This window comes from Triturus cristatus, chromosome 4_1 (assembly GCF_964204655.1).
Source record: "Triturus cristatus chromosome 4_1, aTriCri1.1, whole genome shotgun sequence".
NCBI classification, from domain to species: Eukaryota; Metazoa; Chordata; class Amphibia; order Caudata; family Salamandridae; genus Triturus; species Triturus cristatus.
In genome coordinates this window covers 670940001-670964411 of record NC_140585.1, presented here as the reverse complement: position 1 = coordinate 670964411, position 24411 = coordinate 670940001, and the positions used below count along the sequence as shown (strand labels likewise).

The window sequence follows — 24411 nt, the reverse complement described above, 5'->3', positions numbered from 1 at the left end:
TCTTTGAGATTTGAGTGAGCACATAAGTAGTCCCTCTGATTATGCAAAAAATTATTTTATGTTCACTGAGCTATAATCATATACACGTTAGATGTCCCCATCTAGGGAAGAAAAAGATATTGTATACAATATTGAGGGTACTTTCCACACGTGACAAAATACTCTCTTATTTTCCAGATAATACTAGATTGGATAGTATTTACTTACAAAAACAAAAAAGAAAGACCTCAGAAGCACACAGAGAATTTTACAACCCTTTTCTGCTGCCTATGAGAGTAGCCCTATGCTCAAAAAAGGTAAATAAATCTATTGAAATAAATGCACTTTGATAGAAGGCTATACGTTTATAGGATAAGACAACATGGATAAGTCACTTCCTTTCTTTCTAGCATCCGGCCAATTTACCACTGAAATTTGATATGGATGTTAATTGTTGAACTCCCGACATGCTGGCTGTTACAGGTACATTTACTTCAATACTAGACTTTGTCCTGAGACAAAAATAATGATTACTGTCTAGTAAAAATTATGTCTCTCTCCTCAGAAGTTGAAACCTTCTTAGAGAACGCATAGATGGTCTCCCCAGCATTCTGTTTGGAAATTGCATTCTGACTCATAGGTTAGTATTTTCAAGCCCAGACTTATGGGGTGCATGATTTGACCCCTAACTTTTGAAGAAAGGAATTGGGTTTAAAACTGGAACTCCTGTTCACCTTTTATATGGCCCCACATCACTAACCTCATTGGGAATTGCACATCCCTTAACTCGTGGTGCTTGTATCTTTCACTTAGGATAACTGGTGCATAGAGCCACAAGACACATCTACTGCTAATCTGAGCACTACTAGTAAATAAAGAGATTAACCCAATAGAAGTACATATAAATATAAGGAAGTATCTCCTTTTAAAATTGAATTCATTTCCTCTTCTCCTGATAATGTCACTATCCCTTCGTCTTGTCTTTTCTCTTATAGACATCCTAAAAAATTGTACATAATTTTAAATAAATTCCTGTTGATCCTGAAGAAGGTGGTCTCCCACTGAAACGCGCGTTGACCGCGAATCTGTTTTTCAGCAAAGTGGTACTGGAGACTGTTGTCTCCCATCATGGTGACTTGGAGAAACGAATGACCTAGTTCACCAGACGACGATTTTGAGACCAATTTGAGGGTCTTCCGTTTTCCTTTTCCCTTTTCCTTTTCCTTCCACTTTTAGATAGCAAGTTATATTTGTGTATGAATGGAAGTATGAATGAGTATGTAAGTGATTTTACATGTCTAGGGTGTCTTTTTTTGAAATGTAAAGCACTCTAAAGGTATATACAAGAAATATAGTGAGTATAATTAATCACAGTGTTTCAAAAAAAAGAAAAAAACTTTCATTTGTTTATTTGTACATGTTATCATGCTTGACAATAGATATTTATATATATAAAACAAAGAACAATAAAATATGGTCTAAAATTAAACAAGACCAATAAATAATTTGTTTGTCTAGAGTGATATGAGGATATTGCATAACATGAAGCAGGATTATATGGTAATGTATAATCTATTTAGATCACTTTTCAAATCGTATAGGTCAGTATAGAGGTTCTTTCTTGTTACATTGAAGAATGCACCCGCCACTTTTAAAAGACTGGTGAATAAAGTTCTCACAGGTCTGGACACCTATAGATGATATTGCTGTCCACCTGGGAGGATCACCTGGTCCACCTGAGAAATGTTCTAGAGGCCCTGCAAAAGGCAGGCCTCACTATCAAGGCCACAAAGTGCCAGATAGGGCAGAGTAAGGTTGTATTCCTAGGCCACCTTGTGGGTGGAGGACAGGTTCAACCATTGCAGAGCAAAATCCAAACCATCATGGATTGGGTTGCTCCAACCACCCAGACTCAGGTCAGAGCTTTCAGGAGGTTTGTCAAAGGTTATGGCTCCATAGTGACCCCTTTGAATGATCTAACTTCCAAAAGAATGCATAAAGAAGGTCAGTGGACAGTTAGCTGTCAAAAGGCATTTGATGACTTGAAGCAGGCTATGTGCACTGCTCCCATTCTGCAAAGTCCTGATTATTCCAAACCAGGGGTCTCCAACCTTTTGTGTAGTGAGAGCTACTTCTGGTCAGTGAAAATCGTAGTGAGCTACTAAACCCCAAGCAACTCACACATTTTTCCGAGAGACCCCCCCACGCCCAGTTTCATTGACTCTAAGACTAATTTCTTCAGAGCCCATCCTGTGGTTTGAACAAAATACTTAAGAGTTCCCTAGAAACACTGAAAGGAATGACTTTGAATTTGTGTTGTCAAGACGCTTCAAAACCTTTCAATTAATAGCTTCAATTACACAGAGAATCAATCAGTGAAATGTTACAGATAAGACAGAGGACAAGAAGGTATATGAGTCGCAGGTCATCCATACTAGTAGGCAGAATAGTTTAAGAGTGCTTGGTCAGTAGAGGCAGAATTGGAAACAGATTTTAAACCAGGCTAACACCGTGGTTGGGGGATTCTAAAAAGGAATGATTTCTACCCAAATGAGCCTATTTTGCAACAACTGGGGGAAATCACAACGGTCCAGCCTGCCTATACCTTGCTGTTTTCATGCAGCTCTTGCTCACTGTTCTACATTAGGATTTTAACTCAAAGAGCTAGCAACAATATGGTCTCTCTGACCAAAGTAGTAACCCACTGACCCATTTACATTATGTTTTATATATGTGATCTGCACCTTCTTTGCAGCAGGCATATTAACCCCCTGTGCTACCTTATTGTGATTAATAACTTCCTTTGCAAGTTTACAGATTATTACACAATCTCTCTCTCTTTCCAAGAAGAGTTTGACATTTTTATTGCTGGCTGAAATTTGCTGGAGGCCAGGAATATAGCAGCAGGTACTTTACTATAATATTGGCGCCCCCACACGAAGTCAGCACAGGGTGGCACATAGAGCCGGCCCTGGCGGTAGCAGCACAGTACATGCAAGGACTTTTAATTCGAACTTCAGCTGCCACTGTGCTTTATTACTGTTAAAGGCAGATGTAAAGCACGGTGGCAGTCAATGTTAAAATCAAATGTCCGTGCATGCTCGGAGTCTGAACAACTTTCACAGTCATGCAAAGGCAAATATATAGCGTGGTGTAGTAATCAGTGAAAGCCTTTCCGTGATTGCTACACCACCCTATATATTTGCCTTTGCATGAATGTGAAAGCAGTTCAGTGCAGGCAAGCACCTTGGATTTTTGTGTTGGCTGCCACCGTGCTTTATAGCAGGAAGATTAAAAGCGCAGTAGCAGCACAGTGCAAGCAAGGACTTTTAATTTGAACGTGGGGTGCCACTGTGCTTTATTACTGTCGGTTAAGACAAATGTAAAGCACGGTGACAGCTGATGTTAAAATCAAAGGTTCGTGCATGCTAGTTTAAACTAGGCCTTCTTTAAATAACTTTCACAATCATGCAAAGGCAAATATATAGCGCGTTGTAGTAATCAGTGAAAAACTTTCACTGATTGTTAAACCGCGCTATATATTTGCCTTTGCATGAATTTGAAGCTGTTCACTGCAGGCAAGCACTGGCTGCCACATTCACTGCCACCGTGGTAACGTTCTGTGCCTGCAAGGACCTTTGATGTTAACTTCGGCTGCCACCGCGCTTTATTCCTGCTTAATGCAGATGTAAAGCACGGTGGCAACCGATGTTAAAATCAAAGGTACTTGCATGGACTTTCACTGACTAATCCGCTTTCACGGACTACTACGCGAAGGCAAATGAAAAGCGTGGTACAGTCAGTGAAAGCAGATTAGTGCAGGCAAGAATCTTGCATTTTACCATCGGCTGCCACCGCAGCATCGGCCCAGCGCCTGAAAGGGCTTTTAATTTTAAGGTTGCCTGCCACTGCGCTTTACTACCGAAAGCAGATCTAAAGCTCAGTGGCAGACAATGTTAAAATGAAAGGGCCTTGCATGCACTTAGTCGATTTTACCGACTCTGCTACTGCTCGGTCAGGTGCCCACTTACCTCACTGCAGCAGCGGCTCCGTGGAGGCCCAAATGGAAAGTAAATGAGGAGCGCGGTGCCAGCCTGGAAAAGATAGGTGGCACGTGACTAAGAGGGAAAACGTCACATTCTTCAGCCCACCCAGCCCCAGCAGAGCTCAGTTCAGCCAATCAGAGCTGCTGGTTTGTGTGAGGGCAGGCAAGGGCTGAAAGCTGTGAAAAACAATGAAGGGAAACAAAATAAAATGCTGAAATGACGTCGCAATATAGATAGCAGCGCGAGCTACTCTCAGAGGGTCAGCGAGCTACCGGTAGCTCGCGATCGACTGGTTGGAGACCCCTGTTCCAAACAGTTCATTGTTCAAACAGATGCATCTGAATTGGGGGTAGGGGCTGTGTTATCACAATTGAATGAAGAGGGTCAGGATCAGCCAGTAGCTTTCATTTGCAGAAGGCTGACCCCCCAGAGAGAAACATTGGTCAGCTATTGAGATGGAAGCCTTTGCTGTGATTTGGGCTCTGAAAAGGTTGAGGCCATATCGGTTTGGCACTCACTTCATAGTTCAGACAGACCATAATACGCCCCTCTTATGGCTAAAACAGATGAAGGGTGAAAACCCCAAACTCTTGAGGTGGTCCATTTCCCTACAGGGGATGGACTTTACAGTGGAACATAGACCTGGGAGTAGCCATGCCAATGCAGATGGACTCTCCAGATATTCCACTTAGAACATGAAGACTCAACTGGTCAAGTTTAGTTTAATGTCCTTGCATTTGGATGGGGGTTGTGTAGGAAAGTAGTATCTGCTTCTTATGGTTACCCCCACTTTGTGCTGATGATCTTGCTATACAGGACCCCAGTCTGTCTGCTTTCTCCCTTAAATTGTTATGCATGTACTTTAGGTACACTCCAGATTGGATTCTGGGGTACCCTTATCAGTCCCTAGTATATGGTACACCATGTACCCAGGGCATAGGTACCCCAGAGGCCTCCCATGGGCTGAAGCATGTATTATGCCACCCCTGAGAGGCAATTCAAATTGACACGACAAGCCTGCTACAGCAGACTGTGTAAGCTGGTGCATGCACCACGTACTGAAGATGTAGGTTCTCTATATCTATCTAAGTCACTACACTTAAATACCTATCAGTCACCCCTATGGCAGGCCTTATCAATCCTGAAGGCAGGGTCCTGGGTTTTACGTGAGAGGGTGCCCCTGCATGAGCAGAGCCCCTCTGAAGCCTTCGGAGACCATTCTCTGGGGTTGTCTGTGATGCAGCCAGACATATATGTTTAAGTGCATTATAACCTTGCGGTAAATGCTAACTTTAAAACGGCTGCTTAGAAACATGTTGTGTTTGGTGTCAAACACCTTAGACTCATACCTCCACACCAGTAACTGGTGTGGGAGGTATGATTCCACCCTTCCAAAGGGAAATATGTGGGTCACCGGTCTATCTGATACCAGCTTTCTCGATCTGGGCAGCACAAAATAGACGCTGCCAGCCACAGACACGATTCTGCTCTCCTGCTGCTGAGCCAAGCTCGAGCAGAGGAAGGCATGACAATAGGCATCCTGTCACAGGGAGGTGTGACCACCTCCCAGACAGGGTTTAGTGTATTGGGGCTGGGTGGGTGCACTCTGTGAGTGCCAGAAAGTCTGCACTGGGGGTACATTTGATGTCCCTGTGCATAGTCCAGCTCAAACCAGTTCTGGGAGCCAATGGCTCCTGCTCTGGCGTGAAACTGAACAAAGGACATGGGTGTAGCCACCCCTCTGTCCTGCCCCTCCTCTAGGATGGTCCACAGAATCTTTCTAACCCCTTCCCATAGGTATAAAGTGGGTTACCTGACTACAGGACTTTAGATTTTACCAGGACCAGATTCTGCTAAGAAGAAACCAAGTACTTTGACTGCCTGCACGACGCTGGACGACTGAAGAATCTCCCTTGGAGGAAAGGAGGTACTCCCCTGCAAAAGCAGGCACCTAAACGCATCTGACCGGTTTGCTTCTCCCGAGCTCCTGAGGACTCTGAAGATTTCAGGAACACAGGAGGTGGGTTCCCGTAGGTCCCTGAGGTCGATCTGCCCTCTCAGCAATTCTGAGACCAGTATCCCTTGTGGGGACCGTGCAACCCGAACCCCTGTGCACAGCGTACTAATACAATTGCATATGCTTGTTGACGATTCCCGAGCTTGTGCATTGGACTCCGTGTAGTCCTGACCCGAGCAGTATTTGCACCGAAGATTTCCGGCCTCCACTCCTCGAGTGTCCTGTGGGCTGGTACTTTGCAAACTTGCTTGAGGTCTCCTCGCGATCCCTGGTCCGTTGGCCTGTGGGTCCTGGCGAGGGTCACCTTGTTTGTTTTTGGGCTTACCATGTTGCCCCAGGCATGCCCTGACTCTCCATTGCTTAGAGAGTCCCCTGGATCTTGCTGGTCCACACCGTAACCTGTTTCCTCTGACCGTGTGGATTGCATTTACCAAGGCTTGTTGGTGCTCCAACCGGACATCGACCCCTCAGCTCTCGACATCCTCCGTGGGACAGCTCACCTCCGGACCCTGGTCATCCTCGACGTCGCCTGGTCTCCGTGGCTGCAGAGTCAAGCAACCCTTCTTCACTCCTGAAGCACTCGACATCAGTGGGCATTCGACTACTGAGCCCCCGGTAACCCGAAGTGACCTAGACTCTGTCCCCTCTGCTTTCAGGTTCTTCTCACCTCGAATTCAGGCTTGGATTCCACTGGACATTCTTCGCCCTCCTGGCAGAAGTACTTCTTTGCAACTCTCCATTGAAAACGACAAAGGTTTCCGACACCACTTGACCCCTATCCACCCGGCTCCTCTGGGATAGGTAAAACGGGTACTAGGGTACTCACTGGTGGGTTGGCCTTCGAGCCTCCCATGTTCCAAAGGGTTTGCTCGAAGTCCTGTTAGAAGTGTCCTTAACTTGTAACTTTGCAACCACGACTAGAGTTGTATGGAGCACGCATTCGTGTTTCCACACTGTACCCGTCCTCCGTGGGCTCCCTGTGTTACTCCTCTGGATGGTTCCTTGGGGTCCCAGCGATTCTACGTGCTCTAGGCACTGTGTCTAGTCAAGTCTTTGTTGTTATACCATTTATTTTAGTATATGGTTCGGTCTCCCCCTGGAGCCCGCTGTGTATTGTGCTATTTACGAATATTCTATTGATTCAGTATTGTGTACTTTGGGCCCTAGTGTCGTATGGAGACTAGTAGAGAGTGTTATATTAATAAATGCATATTTTTATATAAACACTGTGTGGTTCTCCTTTCATTTAGTCATTTAGGAGGTGATATTCTGGTAAAATAAGCTGCTTTACATTCCTTCAAGATTAAGTCTGAAGGCTGCTCTCCACAGCTACCACTAGGATAGCTTTCAAAAGGTTATCGTTGACCTCATACATCATAATGGTTGTGTGGACTGGTACAAGGTACCCACTTTAATTAGTGGACAGCATAAACCAGGCCACCTTCTCACATTGGTGTGCAGCGGTTGGGATTCAAGCTTGCTATTGTTTTACCAGATAAATCTCATTGAATGATTAACTGAAACCACTAAGTATTAGGTACATATAATACATCAAAATTAGAATAAAGTAAGTTCTACTGTACTTGGAATTGGTCAAGCCAAAGGTCTAGCACACCTTTTCTCCAACTCAAGAGAGTTTAGTTTCCACTAGAGTAGGTAGGTGCCTATACCACATAACACTAGTATGTCTTCTAGAGGAGAAGCCAGTGGCTCTCTGCCAACTAGATACAATAGCATCTAATTTCCAGAATTGAGAACCATGTGTGCATCTAGGAAGTTGAGGACAGAGAGAACAGCAAACACCCAACGTCTCATTGAGATGTTGCTCTTAAATGACCTTAGAAAGACCTCAGGGTCTGATGAGGTAGATAGAGTGGGTGGGCCCTAGTCTCATATAGAGACTAGTACAGAGTGTTGTATTAATAAATACATATTTTTATATAAACACTGTGTGGTTCTCCTTTCATTTAGTCATTTAGCAGGTGATATTCTGGTAAAACAAGCTGCTTTACATTCCTTCAAGATTAAGCCTGAAGGCTGCTCTCTACACCTACCACTAGGATAGCTTTCTAAATGTTATCTTTGACCTCATACATCATAAGGGTCGTGTGGACTGGTACAAGGTGCACCACTTTAATTAGTGGACAGCATATACCAAGGCCACCTTCTCACATACTCAATGTAGGTTGTACATCCTGATGTGACTCTGTTGATGGATTTGAAATGAAAAACTTCTTAAGTTTAAGCAACCTGGTGAATTTATATACATCAATTTTAACTGCATGCCAATCACACCGCTTCATAGGACAAAATACCAATTCCTTTTTCAACAATGATTCCATCTCAGGAGTAATATTACAATCTGATAAGTTGATAACATTGATATCCTGTCCCTTTAAGCTATTGACCTCTACTGTTTCTTCCAAGAGCATGTCTGCATGCATTCTCTTTCTGTGACCTGACCCCTTCCCTCTGGTGCCTCTTCTAGTTTTGCCTTTTCAATTCCCAGATCTCTTGTATTTGTCTCTCTGTTGCCCATCCTTATACGTATTATTTGTTTAAAAAAATAATTTTCCACTGCCCGGTTAGAAGTACCCTTTCCGGGGGCATCAATTTCACTACAGGAAGGAATACTCTATTTAGAGGACACCTCACTTGCTATTGATGAGCTACCCCTCCTCTCTGTGGTAAGATCTCTATTAATTAAATGATTGAATCTTTTAGCAAATGTAAAAATCTCATCTCGTTTCAATTTCCAGGCCTTTCTCTGCTGGATTTCGTCCTGCAATTTCATCAATATTTCATCAAGGATAGCATAGTGTTTTTGGGTTGGTTCAGGAAGATTAAGTGCCAGAATCTCTTGTTCTATCAAATTAATCTCCTGAAGTAATGAAGTAATTTTCCTTCCTGCATTCTCAATCAATATGTGAATGAGATTATTTGAACTGTTAGTCAATTCTTTTTCCCAAGTGAATAATAGTTCAGGTTCTAAATCATCATAAGTCGGTATTATTTAAGAGCGAAGGCCCCACGGAATACTCTTAAGTTTAAGATATTGTTTTAAAGTTGCAGCCTCCCACCATTTGCACAATTCTGCCCTTTTCAACTTCTCTAGTCATACAAATGTATCTCTGATACCTTCCTTTCCCTTTATCTTAGTGTTACCCAGGGCTTTACCTTCAATTACACCAGTACTCAAAATTTTAAAGAGCTCTTCTACAATTCTCTCACGATCCATTATAACATAAAGACCCCTGCGGCTGCCTTAACCCAAAATTCTTTAAAAGGAAGTGGGTTTCAACCATTTTGCTTTCCCTATATATATTGCAGAGCGCCTATTGTTGTAAACCGGTTACCACTTCCTTGTAAAGATGGTTTCTTGCCCTGAGCCTAGAACAAGCAGTCACTTTTGACACTTTATGCCCTAGCTTTAGAGACACTGTGCATACGAGTTTGGAGCATAATTGAAGGTGCTTACCCTTAAATGCCCATTGTGTGGAGTCCACAATAAGTTACATTCTTTTTAAAAATATATTTTTGTTGAGAGTGCATTGCACATTAACACATAATCAAAAAGAACAAGGTGCTTATAATGTTACATTTTATTTGACACAGATCGTCCAACATGCATGATTAGTCGAAAAAATATATTTCAGATGTAACAATGAGGGTATTGCTTACAACTAGATGTTAAAGCTAACTCATATTGCACAATTCCCCTTCTAATAACAACAGATAATAAAAAATAATTAAATGTAGTAGTAGTGCTGGCTTATTATTTTATTCTTAAATTATTTTTTAGCTAACTTCCCATGGACCTCCAGCATGTCTCAAACTTTTTATGCAAAAACGATCTTAAGGCATAGCACCGCTCCAGTTCTCTAACTTTATGCAATTTAGACTGCCAGCAATAAAAAGTTGGTATGTTCTCACTTTGCCAGTTCTGAAGAATTAGTGTTCTCGCCACTAAAGTCCTCATATATAGACCGTCCTCTTGTACTTTACTTTGCTAACAGTTATATTTGGAGAACATCCAAGGGTTTTGATGTATCTATTGATAACTATCATAGGACCTAGCTTATAATTACAGTATTTCTCTATTTCTTCCCAGAATTGTTTAATCTTTGGGCAGTCCCAAACAATGTGGGTCCATGTATCTCCTTCTTCTGCTGTGCACAGAAAACATCTATCCTCTATCTGGGGATATATATATTATGCAGAAAGGTTGGTGTCCTGTATAATAGCCATTTGGTGTAAAATAGCAGTCTTCTAAAATCGGCGCCTCTTAGTAGTGTATTATTAAATTTGTAAATTCTGTTCCAGACCACCCTTGAAATCTGTAGGCCTTCTTTCGCTTGCCATTTATCTAGACCTTTTTCGTACACCTTTGAAGTCTAATGCTCCTTGAGAATTTGTACCCAACTTCTTATTAAGCTGCATCTAGATATTTCTAAAATAGCTTTGCTAAGTTCTAATTTTGCGCAAAGTGTGATCGGATCAAAATGTTCTAGAAAGTGCCTAATTCGAATAAAAGATCATTTTAGTATATCTCCTACATGTTTATATCCATTCTCCTCCCATTTCCTTACAATATTAGATTGAATTATCCGTTGCTTCCCTACTTGGAGGTCAGCCAAACATGTGGCACCACTTATCAAAGGTATACCATAATGCTTAAACAGTTGGGCCTTTTGTTTTAAAAACCATTAGAAGACCTAATAGCGGACTTTTTTGGGGTTCCTCACTAAACTCATGGTGTCTAAGATTGTATATTCCTTCAGAATCCTTATTATTAAAAATAGAGGATTTAGCTAATTAAAAAATATATATGTATTATGTGCAAAATACGCGTAGTACTATTCCCTTAAATTAGCCACCCCTCCTTCCTTAGTTAAATTGCTTAAAGTGACTAGTGCTAATCATGGTGTCTTATTGGCCCATATAAAAGATGAGAATAATCCATGTATTTCTTTAAAAAATGACATTTGTAATGCATAAGGAACTGCTGAGAATAGAAAATCAAATAATGGTAAAATCGACATTCGTATCCGTTCTATCCGTCTAATTATTGAGACCGGGATATGGTTCCATTTTGCGAATAAGCAGTCAACTTTTTGCAATAGGGGAACATAATTTAATATGTATAGATCATTAACATTTTCAGACACAAATATTCCTTGATACCTCTTAGGCCTAGAGTTGTATAATACCTGTAGTTCTGGTGTTAATGTGTGGTCTGAACAATTGCAAAGTAAAATTTCCGTCTTCGCATTATTTATTTTGTACCCACCCAGTGCTTAAAAATTGCAAAAATTTCATTTTGAACGTTCTGACCGGGTTCAAGGAACAGAACCATATAATCTGCATATAATTTTATATTAGACATGCCTTGCAGTGGAGCTGTTTGTAATGCTTTTTGTCTAACGGCTATTGCCAAGGGTTCTATAAACAGGGCAAAAAGAATTGGTGATAGAGGACACCACTGTCGTGTGCCCCTATTTACTCTACAGCAACATACATTTCTAGAGTTAATAATTATTTGTGCAGACGCATCCTTATATGGATATTTCACTATATATATATAAACTTTTCAGGAAATCCAAATCTAGCGAGATTGAAAAAAAGGCTTTCCCAGGACACCAGATGAAAAGCTTTCTCGTGTCTAAAAATAACACATATACCTCTATTTTGTTCTGAGTGAGATAGTTAAGAACTTCTATTAAGAACTTTGTATTTGAGGAGAACTGTCTGCCTGCTACAAAACCACATTGATTCCGGTAGATAATTGATCCTACGATCTTATTTAGCTGGTTAGCAAGCAGTTTTGTAAATATTTTATAGTCAGAGTTAAGGAGGCTTAAAGGCCTATGGGAATTAATATTTTCCCTGTTCTTTTTTTAAAATGCTGACTTCCACGGCCATGTGGCATGATGTCGTGGGTTCTCCCCTTTTTAATATGTGATTGGCAGGCTTTAACAATTTTATGTTAAATATTGGAGGAAAGTTCTTGTATATTTCTACTGGTAGGCCGACCTCCCCAGATGCTTTACCATTGGACATTGAACTCACTACTGTATATATTTCCTCAAGAGAAAATTCAGACCTTTTCTTTTGATTTTGCTCTCTGCTTAAAGTTGGAATAGGAAGTTTATCTGAAAACCTCATGAGGCTATCAGTCATTATTTGTTGAACTGTCTGACAAATCTTCTCATAGTGGTTTAAAAAAGTGTTCCCAATCTCGAAAGAGGTGGACATCTGTGTCTTAGAATCAATATCTGTCAATGATAGGATCCTGTTTTGAACCTGTCTATCCTTTGCCTGCCATGCAAGTAGTCCCCCTTGTATTCACTCTCCCCATATACCCTCTGAAGGTAAGTGCTGTTGGCAGTATTGCCCTGCGTATAATAGTGTTCCTTCATATCAGATATTGCCTGTGAGAGCTCTTCTTTTGTAGCTAAATTCCTCTTTTGAGAGTATCTTCTTGTAGCTTGCTCCAGCCTAATTTCAAGCTTGCGTCTTCTTACCCTTTTTCTTCTCTGTAGTAGGATTTCTTTAGATATAATAAACCCCTGTAATACAGCCTTAAAAGCATCCCACACTCCGCACAGGCAGTGTCTGTGTTATTAAAAAAAAAAGCTAATAATCTAATCAGTTACCTCTATACACCATTCTTCACTCTCGAAGTTGATTTTATTAAAATACCGTCTTCTAGGTACTCTTTCAAGCCCCATCCCCTCTACTTCCATTTTGACCAACGCATGGTCTGAAAAGGCATTTTTTTGTTGTATTTTTTGTCCTCATTTGCCTCGTTAACACCTTCTACCACCGTTTCCAACCTGAAGTGTCCCAGACCTCATTCGCTGAAGAGAAGAAACAAGGAGGGGATTCGCTCACTTATTTGCCATTACTCGCCCTCAGGTTGCGACATCACTCCTCTTTTGCTTCCAATACTCACACAAACTCCACAAGCCCACCTGCTCAATGGAGGATGGTGCCAATCGAGGTGGCGAGAGGCTTAATCATTGGACTCCAGATCTAAATCCCTACTTGCTGCTCACACCAACGTAGGAGGGGAGTCTAAAATTCATACCTCTTTTTCCCCTTATCTGAGATCTCCAGCATGGCCACATTCCTCACAGATTTTAACCTGTCACTACAGTTCGGAGGGCCCGCTGATACCCATCGTTTGCCGTTCTCTCTACGCGCCAAGAGTATGGCATAAAAAATCAATTTTGCACTATTATTATTAACTGTAGTTTGCAGATCCAAACCTCCCACAATGACCAGAAAAACGCTTACCTTAACTTGTGAGTTCGAAACCTTTGTTAAGACATTACTCATGGCCTCCCCGAATGACTGGATCTTAGGACAGTGTATAAACATATGCAGGTCATCTTCCCTCTTGCGGACACATTTTGGACACGCCACATCACCACAAGCCCCAAATTTAGATAACCTTTGAGGGGTCCAGGATGCCCTATGGATGGTAAAAAGATGGTTCCTCCTCAGGTATGCAGGTTTAACAATTTTGCATAGCATAGACATAGATACTTGCCATTGGTCTTCCAGCGTAGTCTCCGGCAAGCATGCTCCCCAGAGGTCCTCCGGCAAGGTGAAAACCCCATCATCCATCTCTATCATAAGCCAGTACCACAGCGCAATTTCTTTTTTTTGGTACGAACCCCAACAGCAGTCTCTCCTCAAGTTTATTGGGTTCTCCTATTTTTACGTTCATGTCCTGATACCAGCTTTGAATTTGAAGAAACTTGAATCTTGAAATCCTTTGTCCCATTTCCTGTATACACCATTTCCACATAATCAGATGACCCTCCTTAACTAGATGATTCCATCTTAGTACACCAGCCTCTTTCAATGGCAATGCCAGTAGATCTTTTGTCCATTCTGGAGATCCCGGGGCCTCCCATATGGGGGCAAACTGACTGAAATATGGCAATTTTATGACTATTCTAATTTTATACCACATCTCAGCCATGCCCCCCAAGATCTTCAACCTAACCTTTTTAAAGTATTTTGGATCTGCATATTTATACATAAAATCGCATTCCGCTCCCTTCTCTTTTCTCAACATCACCTCAAACATTTTACCTATCTTTGTTTTTGTGGGTCTATCCAGTAACATTCTGCCATTCTTAAATAGAAAAGCCCAGGAGTAAAAAAGAAAATCTGGCAAAGCTAAACCTCCTTTCGCCAACCTCCTGCTAAGCTTCTTCAAGGCTAACCGTGGTCCTTTGGATGACCAAATAAAATAACTAATCTGCCCTTGCAATTAAGCAAACCACTCTTTCTTAAAAGGCTGGGGAATTGAGTCAAACAAAAAAGTTAACTTCTGGAGAAATATCATTTTTACAAGATTTACTCGGCCAAATAATGTTAACGGTAGATGCATCCAACTATTCAGCCAGCCAGTCACTTCTTTCCTAGCCTTTTAAAAGTTTTCTTTGGTGAGCTTTGTATCATCCTGGGTAATCTTAACCCCCAAATAGCTCATTTCTTTTTTACACTTTCTCTCGCCAACCTCCATATGCCAGGTCATGACCTCCGTCTTTTCCTTATTGATATCATAAACAGAGATTTTCCCAAAATATGCTAGCGTTAAAACCGAACTCAGGGTTTTTTCTAAATTGGTGGTAAAAATTAAAATATCAGCATATAAACCTGTTTTCTTGCTCCACCCATTAAATTCGAATGGGGAGATGTCCACGTTATTTCTGATTTTCCTGGCTAGCAGCTCAATGTACAAATCAAACAAAAGTGGCGACAGGGGGCAACCCTGCCTAGTGCCCCTTGTAATCTGAAGAGCTTTTGTCAATCCTCCATTAACCAAAATCCTGGCTTCAGGTGTAGAATAAATGCCTGTCAGGAAGCACAAGGGACAAGGAAGCACAAAGGGATTCCCAAAGATTTTGCTACTGTACTCCTCTTGAGTTTCAATAGCGAGCGACTGCAACGCTACTGCCCTGTTGTTGCCGCCCCCTGCCTGCCTGAATCTCACGCTACTGCACGAGGACGCCGAACCAGCGCTGAACTCGCGCCGCCCACCGGAAGCTGTGAGCCGACTCGCAGTATGCGGGACGCGAGCAGATAGACGCACTAAGTACCGGCACCTGATTTTTAAAATTTCAGCGGACCCAAGGAAAATACCGGGCCTTGCCAAAGGATACCGCAGGAGTGGAAGAGCCGCGGGTGATACAAGAAAAGGCCCACAGAGGAAAGGTGTGGTTAAACTGCACCTATGTGGCTAAACTGCATTTTGATGTGCCCTGACTGCCCAGAAGAAACCAACGCATAGGAGAAGGCGGATAGACCGCCCAGAAGAGAGAAAGTCGGAGAAAACTGGGAAGCAGGTGACCCGGAGTACCCAAGGAGTAACCAAAAGCCCGGGGGCGCCGAGTTACGGAACCGCTCGCCACTGCAGAAGGAAAGAGGTATAGGAGAGGCGACCAGGTCACCGATTTGGAAAAAAGGAAGAAAAAGGCACAAAACTTCAAAGCAAATTGGCAAGGCATGGTGGGATAAAGGCACAACAGAGGTAATTGCACGAATGATTGCATGAACGATTGCTGTACCCCGGTGGCCTTCTAAGTATTTATTAGCTGGTAAATTTGGCTGATTAGAGGGCAAGGCAAGGGAAGGGGGAAAAGCAAAGAAAGTGCAAGGAAGATTTTTAAAATTATAACGCACAGTAAAATTGGAGTATATAAGCGCACAATAAAAACAGATTCGCTATACCTTAGGGATGATGGCACCAAAAAGGAGGCAAAAAACTCGTAAGGAGCCCATGGAGGAAAGCCCCGGGGGGAGAGACCTCTCTGGGGAGGTAAGGATCCAAGAAGAGAGCCAGGAGAACCAGGCCAGTCCAAGAGAAGGAACTAAAGGGGCGCCCCAAAAGAGAAAAAATTAAAAAGCCATTAAGAAGACCCTGCAAGAAATTAATGGAAGTATGTCAGCAACTAAATCCGTAAAGAACTTTTTAGGTGAACACTATAAAAGACTAGACTTATCTACAAAATCCATAGAAGTAGAAGCGGAGCGGCAGAATGGGAATGGCATGGTAGAATCCCCTGAAGAATTCTTAGCGGCATCATTCCTAAAAAATCACTCCCTTCTGAGTCAAAACGATCTAGCAATTGCACCGCGTCTGTCATCATCCCCCAAACTACTCTCGATGCAAGCATATGAATCAGAGACCTCAGACCAAATGGAGAATAACAGCCAAAGGTCAAGAACTGTCTGGGGGGACTCACCAAATATATCGGCACTACAACCAAAAGGGATAAGAAATCAAATCCAGCAGGAAACATTGAGAACTGAAAGAATAGTCGATCCCGAGAGAACTAGTCTACAAGATCTAGACATTGCCACGACCCCCTCCTCTTCAATGATGGATTTATTATTGATGCTTCAAAAAACTCTGCAGGGGTTGTTGGAAGTTACAATGTTAAACAATGGGGTTCTGAAAACGCAAACGCTTTATCTGAAAAAGATTGAGGAGGAGCTGCAAGTAATTAGAGGTCAAATGCCACACATGATGAGACCAGTAGCAGATGCCCAGCCTATAGAACAGAAAGAAAGCATAGAAACAGTAGGAACCCCACATACTGTAGATATATCTAAGTGTCCGATGCTGATAAAAAGAAGAGGGGAAAACTCAAGATATAGCTTCTTGAACATCAGGGGTCATCATAAAAGAAAGATACGTAGAAAGAGGGAAACAAAAGCAGAAACAACGGGAAAAATAAAGGAAAAGGAGAAAGAGGTAAAATTAAAAATTCCCGCACTGGCAGTGTTATCTGCCAAAACCCCAAGTGCTGAGGGCAAGAGGAAGGGCCTCAAAAATCATGTAAAGAAACAGAGTAGTAAGAGTCCTATAAATGAGCAATTAAAAACGAAATCCACAAAGACAAAACCCATAGTAAATCTAAATTATGTGGGACACAATATAATTCTTCAGAAGAACTATAATCAAGAAAAAGTCGTCCCGCATCGAGGTAATTTAGAAGCAAAAGGTAAAATGGGGAAAAACACCGAGCAGGTAGGTATAGAAGCCCCCAAGACAGGGATAGAGGTGGGAAGTGACAAATGGCTGTATTTTGAACCTGTGCAAACTGAAAAAAAGGGAAAGAAAATAAGGAAGATTATCCCTTTAAATAGGTCTCAAATCCTATTCTCATTTTCTAAATGTCCTAGCTTGAGGGGAATAGGAACAAAAGACCTGAGACAGGTGGGTTTTATAGAAAATATAAGTGGAAAAGAGATTACAAAAGTACTACTCCACTCTGACCTGGTAAAAATGGCAATCTGGAAAGCAGCGAGTGAGATACGCCAGGAAGGTATACGGTTAATCCCAGAGAAAGAACTAAAGGGAAATGGTCAATCGGGAAGTAGCTTTCTAAAATGTCATGCAGGACTAGGAAAGAGACAGGTGATGCTACTAGAGGAAAATGAGGATGGGGGAGCACTTTGAATGTAATAGTCAATAACTCAGTAATTGATAACTCTTGGGGTAATTGGAGCCAAAGACGTAGCCCTGCAGGACCCTCACAGAGGTACAAGGATGTATAATAAAGCAGGAATGTATAAATAAGCTAGCAAATAGTGGAAATTGTTTGCCTGCAAGAAACCTGGCTATGCGACGAAACCCCAATATTTGAATGCTTCCTCCAACTCCATCGACCGGCCAAGAAAAAAAGGTTTGGTCGCCCGGCAGGGGGGATCATGACCTAATTGTCTACAAAAGTAACAAATAATGTGATCCCGCTAAAAGTAAAATGTAAATGGCTCCTGGCCTGTAGACTATCTCTGTTGGTTTTAGACAAAAAATATGAAAATGTAATTATTATAAATGTGTATATGCAATGGAAGAATGCTACAGAGTATGGAATTGAGCTGGTATATTTTAAAGATGATATAGATTCTTTATGTGAAAAGTATGACTGATATATTATTTATTTTGGGGGATTTTAATCATAAATTGCACCCAAAGAAGGTAGACCTTTGGCATAGAGATATTCTGGATGCATATGAAATACAACCAGCAATTTTTCCAGCCTGTGAAATCTTAAAACAGGACAAAGATCTGGGAAATTATCTAGGGGCGAAGGGTCTTTTCTGCCTGAATGGCAGATTTGAAACAGATCCCCCTGCAGAGAAAACCTTCAAAATAGGCACACAAAATTGCCCAATAGACTATTGGCCACATGCATCAACGAGAAACCTGGTCGCAAATGGGCAGATTAGCAGAATCTGCCCCTTTGCGACCGGTATTTTTGCATTTGGGATACATCATCCCAAATGCAAAAATCGCAATTTAAGGAATCTCTAAATAGCGATTCCTTAAATTGCTATTGCATTTAAGGAATCCCAAATTGAGATTCCTTAAATGCAATGCATTAAAGTAAAAAAATAAGCGATTTCGCTAATAGGGGGAGCAAATTACCATGAAGTTGAACTTCATGGTAATTTGCAAAAACTTTGAAAAATGCACTTTTGTGCATTTTTCAAAGTTTCATGTTGCGCACACACATGCCCTTAGAGCATGTGTGTGTGCAACTTATGTGCACAGATCAATTTCAGGGGTGCAATAGGGTGTCGTTTTGACACCCTTGCACCCTTGAAATTGCATGAGCAATTTGCGAGTACCTACTGGTACACGCAATTTGCTCATGCAATCTCCAATTCATTCCTATGGGCTGGAGGCCCATAGGAATGATTGGAACGGCATTCCTTAATTGCCACTCGCAATTTGCGAGTCGCAATTAAGGAATGTGTAGGAATCGCTATTTTTATAGCGATTCCTACATGCATAGGCTTTTGCAATTCCTTAATTGCGATTCCTTAAAAATTGCAATTAAGGAATCGCAAAAGTCTTTGTTGATGCATGTGCCAGTTAGTCTTTATGTTTGCTTGGAACTTCTCTCTTATAAGGGAATTTAAGATATTTCAGAAAGAAGGCAGTGACCACAATCCCCTGCAGTTGAAGATTCAAGGGGGAACCCTGAAAGCTCGAGATAAAGTAATCTCACATCAAGTTGAATACCCCAAGAGAGTAACAACTAGATTAACGGAAGAGTATATGGAAAAACTAGGATTATTTCAACAAAAGGTAGTTTTGGGAGATATAGCGGGCCTGAATTTAGAATGGTATGAGGGAAAAATAGACCAAGTGGTGCAATGCCTTCAAACTGAATTAAAAAGAGATAAAACAAACCAACAGTTAATCCCTGTTAGTCGACCTAAATGGTTCTCTGCAAACTGTCTAAAGAAAAAAAGAGAGATAAGGAAAGTAACAAGAAGCATTAGTAAAAAGCACGATCTGAAGAGACAAAGTCATCTTAATAAATTAAAAAGAGAGTATAAAAAGCTAATCACAAATGCAAAAAGGGTGCATAACGATAAATGCTGGGAAAATCTACTGGAATCTATTGAATCAAAAAATGTAAGACAGTTTTGGAAGCTGGTAAAAGCAGCAGACGATCACCCAGAGGGGGCAATGAACTGTGTGATAGTCGAGGCAGTATGGGAAAGTACCTGAAGGAATTGTATGGCGCTCGCAGAGATCTAGAAGTGGAAGAGCCCCAGCCATGGCATGACTTAATGGAAGAACTAAAACCAGACTTCACAGAACAGAATGTAGAGAATACAATAATGAAATTAAAATTAACAAGAGCAGCAGGACCAGACAATCTCCCAGCAATCATAATAAAGTCTCAGATGAAGTGGTGGGCGAGATTTTTTTCTCATATGTTCCTGGTAATTTTAGCGGTAGGGAAAATACCAAAGAATTGGAAGGGAGCTGTAATAAGGCCAGTCCTTAAAAAAGGCAATGTGAATGCACCACAAAACTATAGGTTGATTAATTTGCTAGATATAGGAGAAAAAGTATTTTCAAAAATAGTTCTGAATAGACTAAAGGACTGGGTGGAGGAGTTCTCAATTGTACCAGTCGCACAGTGGGGCTTCAAAGAAGGCCACTCCACGGTGGATCACTGCTTCGCCTTGTGGGCAATGGCGCGCAAGTCAATAGAACAAAATGGCAAGCTGTGCTGCTGTTTTGTTGATTTTCGAGCAGCATTCGATTCAGTTGATCGGAACTGCCTCTGGGAAACTCTTGTAAATAAAAATATCCCTGAAGGCCTGCTTGCGATAATTAAAGAGCTACACAGCGGAAATTGAGCACAAGTGATTAGAGACACAGAAGGGTCATTGACGCCAAAAATAGCAATCGAGAATGGCCTTAGACAGGGCTGTGTGTTGGCCCCTTTGCTATTTGCCATATTTTTAGCAGATCTACCAGCAACCCTAGAGGTTGAAAGAAGTGCTAGCCCGAGAATGGATGGAAATAAAGTGTCCTGCTTATTGTATGCAGATGATCTGGTAATTTTGGACCAGACTGAAATGGGACTCCAAAGAAAGTTGAACGCCTTTAGCGAATATTGCGAAAGGAAATTTTTAACTGTAAATATGGAAAAGACAAAAATGTTATGCTTTGGGAAAAAAGATATTCGATTTAATTGTTTTATAGGAGATTTGAAACTGGAAACGGTGAATGAATATCGTTACCTCGGGATGTGGTTTGACAGGTCTTTAAAGTGGCACATTCACCTAGAAGCCCAGAAAGCGAAAGCCTTTACATCGATCTGCTTTCTGAAAAAATGTAATCGTGATAATGGCAATATGTCTCACAGACTGTTGTTAAAGGCTTTCAGCGCAATGATACCCCCACAAGTACTCTATGGAGTGGAAGTTCTTCATTTAAGTGGCAAATGTGATTGGGATTTAGAGGAAGGGAAATGCCTGAAAACATTGATGTCACTACCACATTCGTCGATGATCCAAGCAATAAGAACCGAGCTATGTACAACTGCTTGGAGTGTACAGTCACAAACGGCTTTAATTAGGTTTTGGAAACGCTTGGATATAGAGATAGGCCAGAAGGTATCTCAATGGTGCAGAAATGAAATCCAAAATAGCGATTTAAAATGGGCAAAATAGAACAGGAAGAAAATACTATTGGCCTGTAAGAACATAAAGGTGAAAATTTGCCAAGAATCCCTGTATGTAGAATTCATTAAAAGCGATCTTAGGAAGCATGGACAAGAAGTCTCTAGACGTGCAGATATGGAATATCTGTGCAATTTATGAGGGACTCATGGCTAAATGAAAATTGGTTCCCTTATTAGGACATTTTACCAAACTATTGGTACAGACAGGAAATTTTAAGACTGAGAATTGGTATAAATCCCTGGTTGGTAAACGAAGAATTAAAAATAAAAATGTTAGATCATGTTGGTTATTGTAAGTGTACTCTGGGAACAAAAGGTGATATATTACATATATTGTTAGATTGCGCAGCAATACTAGAGCAGCGTAAATTATATCTCCGCCCAATGTTTTTAAAATATGATATAAAGCTACGGTCACAGGCGGTGGAGTTAATTACAGAAATGCCTAATCTCGAGATTGCGATTGCTTTAGGGAACTGCATGAAGGAAATCAAAAGTTATCTCATAGAGAATTAGCCGTAATTTTTAGAATTCTTAAACTGTTTTAAATTTTAAACAAGGTTAATATAAATCCTTTTAAAATGGATGAATTGCACATTATTTTAAAGTGAGTTTTAAATTATGTATAACTTTTAGAAATAGTCCTGTTGATTTGCGTAGAAATGTCACTATTGTACTCCAATTTTGAAAATGTATTAATTTTTAACGTCGAGAAGGTATAAATTTGTGATGTTGAACTGTCATTTTTAACCGGTTTTATCACTGTTTAAAGACCAAGGTCTAAATAAACATTGCATTTATTGATTGAATGCCTGTCAGGATTTTGCTAAAATTGGGACCCAGGTTAAGAGATTTAACCACTGCCTGCAAATAAACCCAATTCACCCTATCAAATGCTTTGACAGCATCTAGGGCCAACAAAATGCATTTATATTTCGTTTTATTGAGGAGGTGGATAGTTTTATTGAAACACTTCAGCCCGGGGGCTAGTAATATAATGTGAATTATGATAATAATTATGAGGTACTGATGTGTTAAGACTTAGGTGTAATCTAACCGATTTCTGTCAATATAAGATTTTTTTAAATTATTTTTATTTTTGGGTTTTTCTGGGGCGCGCCTATGGGGGCAGCTATAGGGCTTTGGCCATGGAAACTTGGGCAGGGTTTTCCACGGGAGGGAGGGTGTGGGGTACACAGGGTGGGGATCATGAGGGAGAAAATTAAAAAAATATTCTTGGATGTCTCGTTGGCACCATATCAATATTTTAACTTTGATTTTAGAGGTGATGGTTGAGAAAAGAACAGGGGAGATAAAATTTCTCTCATGGAATGTGATGGGCTTTGGGTGAAGGGAAGGCGGGAGAGGGTTCTGCAATATTTGAGGGACTGTCCTGCACAAATAGTCATTCTACAAGAGACGCACTTGACGGAGGAAGAATGCAGAAAGGTCTTTAAAGCTAAAAGATGGATTTTACAGGCTGTCTGCACTAAACAGACTGCAGTTACAAAAGGGGTGGCTATTTTGGTTAAACAAGGGATGAACATCTCTATGGAAGGTAGCTTTTCAAATATAGCAGGTTGATGGTTGGTGGTAAAATGAAACATTTTAGGCCAGAAGTATACATTAGTAGGTCACTATGGGCCGAATCAGGATGATACTGGCCCATTAGAAGAACTATTTACTGAGCTTTTAAATTTCCCAGACCCGATCATCATGGCAGGAGACTTTAATGCGGTGTTGGACCATAAAATAGACAGGTCTCTGAATAGTAGAGCAGCGGTTAATCCCAAGACGTCCAAATTGATACAATTAATTATTGGGCAACAGGGGCTCTGTGATATTTGGCGCCTCAGGGCAGGTACCCAGAAAGGCTTCACATTCTACAACAAAAAATATAGACATCAGTCTCGCATTGATTATTTCTTAGTAGATGATAAACTGAAGGAAGAATCAAGTTTTAGATGTGAAACATGTAGGGGTACATTTGTCAGATCATTCAGCAATATTATTGCACATGAAGATTGGTGAGGGTGTTGTTCAGTCAAGATGGACACTAGATCGCTCAATATTATTAGAAGAAGGGATTATAGACACCTTAAAGGAAGAAACAGAGGAGTTTTTTCGTAATAATCTGGGTTCATCTGCGATTGGGGTAGTACGGGACATGTATAAGGCCTTTTTAAGAGGCAGACTGGGTGCTCTATCAGCAGCAAAAAGGAGAGCTTATCACAAAGAGGTGTTGGTACTAGAAGAGAAAATTCGCACTCTAGAAAAAGATTTGATTAGTTCAAGAAATCAGGTAGACCAGGAGAGGATATTAGGTGAGATAACAAATACAAAAATAAATCTGACTAGAATTATGCAGGATAGGGTTACGAAGAAATGGGAGTCCAGCCGACTGGCCCACTTTGAGTATGGGGAAGGCTGCAGTAAGCTGTTAGCCTGGTAGGCAAAGAATGACCAAGTCAGGAATATAATTAAAGAAATTAGATGTGAACAATCGGGGGACCTTCTTGGAGATAGTCAGGGTATTGGTTAGGCTTTTTTTTAGGCATTTTAGGAAAGTGTACCAGGAAGATCTGAATGTGACAGAGGAAGAGGTACTGAGTTGGTTAAGTCAAGATCATTTCAACCCCCTACCACTGAGAAAATGGAATTATTCAATGGCAATATGAGCAGTAGAGAAGTGGAAGAGGCGATTGGGGGAGGTAAGAGAGGAAAGGCACCTAAACCAGATGGGCTCCCCCATGAAGTTTATAGAGTCTTGGCCAGTGTACTGACTCCCGTGATTGGTGATCTTTTTAATGCAATCTTTTTGTCAGATGCGGTGATGCCTGCATCTTGGAATAAGGCTATTATAACTCTAATACCCAAACCAGGGAAATGCCCCAAAAATTGTGTTGCATATAGGCCCATTTCACTTTTGAATTGTGATTATAAGCTTTTTGCAAAGTTTATGGCAGAAAGATAAAACGGGATTATAACACATCTGGTACACGAGGATCAAAAGGGGTTTATTAGAGGCAGGTCTTTGAAAGAGCTCAAGTATGCGCTTATAGGGTATTTTAACTTGGCCTCTGCTTATGAGCTAACATTAGCAGTATTGGCCCTGAAAAGGCATTTTGAATGTATTCATGAGTGAGCATTTTCAGTCCATGTGATATTAAAAAATAGTTTTTTTCTTGACGCGGTATTGTATTTTGCAGAGAAACATGAAAAAACTTGTTTCCTAGGATGCTGAGAGTGCCATGGATCTACCAAATCCAAGTAGCTTTTGCAATTGGCTAGGGCAATAGCCACCTGCGGCTTATTTTGTTTTTGATTCTTAGTAGATGAATCAATT

General features: G+C 41.1%; 1 protein-coding gene across 2 annotated transcripts in view; it reads left to right on the top strand.

Annotated features, from left to right (window-relative positions):
- The window catches only part of THAP5 (THAP domain containing 5), a 173244-nt gene that overhangs the window by 143865 nt on the left and 4968 nt on the right, over nt 1-24411 (top strand). The gene's annotated exons all lie outside the window — the stretch shown is intronic.